The following is a 6111-nucleotide window of genomic DNA, read 5'->3' as shown; positions in this document are numbered from 1 at the left end:
AGGTAATATTATAAGAAACAAGGCTAGACTGGTTGTACAAGGGTACACTGTAACACCCCGTGTTTTCAGGACCCGAGTATATGACCCGTTTCCTGAAAACCCGAGTGTTAACCTTAAAGGATGGTCAAATTCAAGTATATATTTTTTTTCAACTATCAGAGTAGGCAGATGAGCGTAGAATGGACAAGTAAGCATAAAGAAAAATTTTCAATTACATTTAGAATATACAAGAGGTTACCCATAATGACTTATACAAACCAATGTCTCAACATTAACGATTATAAGATTTTCACACATAAGAAATAATAGAAAGCATATAAATGTAAGCTGCATGACCACACAGCTCCTTAAAGCAATACGGTCGTGCATCCATGGCACCTGCACAGCTCCTCATCAAGTCTGAACATATACATCATCTAGGTCACCTGTTTTACCTGTACGGTTGTATATTTGATGGATGAGTAGTCAGCTCAGTGAGAATTCCCCTCAAGATTACACACTGCCACATTAGGTAAGCATAATCATAAAACAATAAAGAAATCAAAACAATACATGATGCAATCTTTTTAAATGCATGGATGCATGAATGCACATCAGCCTGGGGATGCACATCCAGCCGGACTTAGGCTCGTCACTCATGCAAATCATCGACCTAGGAAAATCATCCAGTCGGACAGGGGTCGATAGTCGGTGGTCTGGGAGCTAGCGAAACGATACCTCGAAGATCCTAAGGGCATGTGCTATAGGATCCAGATTAGCCACCCGTCATCGCCAACATGTTATGGATGCATGATTAGCCAAACCATTATTAGTCCAGTTACAATCAGCCAATTTAGGTAAGCTCAAGGTCACTACGGGGAGCTTAGAGCCCAGCGTAGGCCGACAGCTCAAGCATAGTGTCCCATTACCACCATCCTCGGCTCATGAGGCTTCCACCTTAGGATGTTTAATGGAAAACCGTCGACCAGTGGTCAATCATATTATAAAATATGTGGCTTGCCATCGCATGGTTGCATAGTATAAAAACATCGAGCCCATATAGGGAAAATACCAAGACAAGGACACATACGGCGATGTCAAAGCAAGACACATAAGGCAAATATCAAAATAAGCCACATAGGGCGAGTATCAAAATCATGCGATAAAAGACCATCCTTGAAAATAGTTGGACAAAACAACCCTGGATGGTAGGCCCACAGCACGAGTTAATTTAAACCACCATTCAATAACCACTAAGCTGAAGGTCCATTACTATCACAACCAGTCGTGTTACATCCCAAGTATGGGTGTACACATAGGTGGGGTTTTTCCACTGGTGTACCAGTTCAAGTTCCATAAGCAATCCACAAATAATTCATGAACAAATATATAGGATGAACATTAAGCAGGCAATATAGCAATTCAATTTCCACCAGCTAACACATGTGATTATAAGAGAGAGATATCAAATATAAATTTAAATAAAACTATAACTTAAGCTAATGAGAAGATGGAAAGCTCAAGGGGAAGAATCATCACCTTATACTTTGAATCACCTACCAGTGTCACACAGTGCTTGTGCCTTTAGAATTGTATCCTACCACAAATCATGAACTTGTACAATTAGGTCCAAGTTCTACGCACTACCTAGTTTTGGGATCATGGCCTAAGGTTTGAATTATATATCTTAGGATTTTTAATGAAAAATTAGGGCTTTCATCGTAGGGTTTAGTCTTAAACTTAGATTCTAGGATTTGAACTTTACTTAGTGTATTAGTTAAAACTAAATCTTAATAATTACAAGCTAACTATTAGCGTTAATGTTTATATTAGCCAATATGTTAATAGTGATAGTTCATAGGTTCATATATAAATATATCGATATTAAATTCTACACCTAGATCCAAATCCAACACACCATCTATGTTTAAAGCATTGACCTAGGGTTTAGATTACTAGATCTAGGATTTTTATTCTTGGGTTTAGGTCTAGGATAAATTTTTAGATTTAATTTCTAATAGATGTAATAACCATATTAATAACGTTACTAATTAAAAATAGTAATCCAATATCGGCTAATGATGTATAGTCGATAATAATAATGATTTCAAAACAACCATCAATCTTAATAATACATTTAACATTAGTTAATGCGATACTAATACTCATTGTGATGAAAATACATAGTATGGTCTAATAATAATATTTAATACTTGACAAAATAAAAATGCTAATATTTAATGACAATAGCTTTTATATGTACTAATTAATATGGGTATGGAAAATTTACTAAAGACTATTCATGCTTAATAATTGCTACAATCATGGAAATGAAACTAATGGTAATTTAAAATAATCTGATTTGAGAATAGAGAGTTAACTTACGATTCGATAACCTGGCTTAACGATTTGACTCAGCCGAGTTGACTCAGCGAGTCAAAGTCCCATTGCCCCTTCTACCTTCCTTCTCCTTGCTTTCTTCATTCTTCTCCTTCCTCCTTATTTTTTTCTTTTCTTTTCTTGCCTAGTCTAACCCAGACCAAACCAGGTCTAACTCGACTCAACCGAACTCAGCCTCAATCGAGTTTACTCGGCAGCAACTACAACTCAATCTCCTTGCTTTCCTTCTTCTTCTTCCTCTCCTTTCTATTCTCTCCCATCTACTAGGACTCTAGCGAGGTTTGGAGTAGACCCAGACCAACTCAACCCAGCTGGCTCGACCTGTACTCGAACCCGACCCCTCAGTGAGTCAAACTCGGCTCGATTTGAGTTGGTGCAACACGCACCCTCTCTTTTCTTCTTCATTTCTTTCTTTTCCCTCTCTTCTTATTCCTCCTTCTCTTTCTTTCCCTATCAGCCGAAACATCCAGCAACTCGCTGGCGCTGTAAGACCCGTGTCCTAATCCGTACCATTCTGTTAGCTTCCGCAGTCCTTCCGGTCAAATTTCGGCAACCTTCGCACCGTATTCGGTGTTTGCGCACGATCCTAAGCCAGGTCCCGTGCACCGACGTCGGCTCGATCTGAAACTTATGTCTTGGCGATCGCGTCGTCGCCGCGGTTCCAGCGCCGTGACTTGCGCACCGAACCGATACCCAGGTAAGAAGATGCCGATCAGCGTTTATTCCGAAGAAACACCGCGAGTTGCGGATTTCGAGAGAATCTCTACACAATTAGTCCCACTAATTAACCATAAATGCAACCATACCTCTCATCACTCCTTTCTTACAACCATCACTCCACCCATCCCTCCATCCATTATTTCTATCTCTCCCTCTCATTCTCTAGCAATTTTTCCAAATCCCATGAGAAATTTCACTCATCCATCTCTCTCTCTCAACTTCAAGTGTGGCCCACCCTCTCATCTCCAATCTCAACCATTCATCTTTCATCAACCTCCATTAAAAGTGAAGGTAAGGAGCTAAGGAGTCCAAGGGAGCAAGGAGAAGGAAGATAAGGTGGGTGATTTTTCCATTAATTTAAATTTTAGGGCCCACTTGTTGGTGGGACCCATTTGGATGTATGTGATTTAATCAAGAGGGCCCATAGTGGCGGGGTTCCTCTATCTCACCGTGTATCTCTCTCTCTATCTCTCTCTCATTCTTTCTTTGTAATGGTGTGGATCCCACCGATATGTGTTACATCTCCCCCGTCCATCTACATCAGACGGTGTGGCCCACTTTATTATAGGTGATGATCCGCACCCTCCACTGTTGGGATGGGTCCAATGCATCTTTTTATATGTATATATATATATATATATATATATGTATGTTATATTTTATATAATATATAATATAATATGTATTTATATATATATACAATATAAGATAAATATTAAATGTATATGTATATATATATATATTGGTGGGCCACATCCACATGGGACCCACCACAATTTTGTGAATATATATAAACCGTCCAGCGTCCCTGGACGCTGGACGTTGCAACAGTGGACTTTATAAAAAAAAAAGGAAGGGAGATGTGGGCCACTCATGCAGGCCCCACCTTGATGTTTTTATACAATCCAAACCGTCCATTCTCTTCCTCAGGTCACTTAAGGCGTTGAACCGAAAAATGAGATTGATTTGGTTTTCTGGCGGGCCGTGATATAGGAAACAGTGTTCCTACCCTTGATTTGCTCCCTGACGCTCCTGTACATCTGAAAAAGCTCAATATTGGACTCTATGGGTTGGTATCAAGCCACAGAGACCAATGGATGGAGTGGATCTTACTGAAGCGGGCCCCGTCTATGAAAAACCGTAGAAAATCCTATTTGTTTTATATAAAAAAAATAACAGCAGCAGCAACTGCTGCCACTGACGCCAGGCGCAGGCAGCGCCTGCGCTGGACGCTCCTGACGGGCGGACGAGGCAGGGCCTCACGGCCCAATTGCGGGCCCCACCTTGATGCATTTCGATGATCGACACCGTGCATTTGATGGGTCCCCACAAACCGTACGTCCAACTCAAAAATTAGCCTTTTAAGGAACTTAGGTAGGCCACACCATCTAAAATCATGTGAAGACATGTCTAAATATATAAAAACCCTTGGTGGGGCCTACTTGAGATCTGGATGTGGCTGAAACTTGGTCTGTACCCTCAGCCAAGTGGGGCACACATAATGGGTGGGCTGGATTGTGAATCACATCTCGGTGGGCCCCAAAAAAAAAAATAAAAAAAAAAATACAAGGGCAGCGCCTGCTGCTGCTGCAGCGCCTGCGGCTGGCGGGCGGGCGGCCAAGAGGCAGGGACCCACGGCTCCATCCGTGGGCCCCACCATGATGTATATTTTGTATCCACACCGCCCATTTGGTGGGCCACTATCTGATGTGGACTCCCTCTAAAAATCAGGCCAATCCAACGCTCGGGCGGCCCACATCACAAGAAACAGTGTGAATTGAACTTTACCATTGAAACCCTTTCTGGGTCCACAGAAGTTCCAGATCAAGATGAAATTTGTTGTTCCTCTTCACCCTGGCCCGTGTGACCTTATGAACGGATCGGATGGAAGATAAACGCTATGGTGGGCCTCACATGGGACCCACAGTGATGCATGTGTTACATGCCCACCGTCCAGACGGACGGTGGGGCCTACTTGATGTATGTGTTCGTCCGCACCGTCCTCCTGGACGGTGGGACCCCTCCCTGCTGCACGTGAGTGTGCACGTGTGTGCACGTGTGTATGCATGTGGGTGTGTGTGCACTTGTGTGAGTGTGTGTGTGGATATACATACATACATATTGATATATATATATATATATATATATATATATATATATATATATATATATATATATATATATATATATGTATATATATATAATATTGTATACATTTACATATATTAATATTATATAATATATATATATGTATATATATATATATGATGGTGGGCCTCTATGGGCCCCACCATGATGCATGTGTTGCATCCAAGTTGTTCAACCATATGGCCGTTGTTGAGGCCCACTTGATGTGTACTTGTGGCTGTTGTTGAGGCCCACCTGGATGTGTATTTGTGGCCATTATTGAGGCCCACCTTGGTATATACATAAGGCCCATGTGATTCGACCCATTTAACGTATTTAAAGGCCCATGGGTTATGGCCCATTGCAATGTACATAGGCCCACTAATGCGGCCCACTTGATTTATATAAGGCCCATATGAGATGGCCCATTTAATGTATCTGAGAACTATGGGTCGAGGCCCAATGAGATGTATATGGTCCATTGCAATGTGTGATTTTCTATGGTTTGTGTAATGGTACTTTATGGCGGGCTATGCCTTGGGAACAATGTCGGTTTGACGTCCACATTGTAAGGACAATGTTGGTTAAATGTCTGCATTGTCACACTCCTTAAGGCCACTGATAGGCCCATACTTGTGGTAAGCAGGCCGTCTAGGCCCATCTCCATTATGCGCAGAGCCCATCTCTTTATATATGTTTAGTATAGATGCATGATTCATGATCATTCACACCATATGTATGCCTGATGTGAGGAATGACCGATCATAGCATATACCTTTGGATAGACTGTTTATGAGCTCCCTGATAGGCGGAGTTACCTCATATAAGTGCATGGTATATACAAGGCTGTTGCATGACTGACAGTATGATTCATGCACTTGCATT

This window comes from Magnolia sinica, chromosome 7 (assembly GCF_029962835.1).
Source record: "Magnolia sinica isolate HGM2019 chromosome 7, MsV1, whole genome shotgun sequence".
Taxonomy (NCBI): domain Eukaryota; kingdom Viridiplantae; phylum Streptophyta; class Magnoliopsida; order Magnoliales; family Magnoliaceae; genus Magnolia; species Magnolia sinica.
This window is presented reverse-complemented; position numbering follows the sequence as displayed.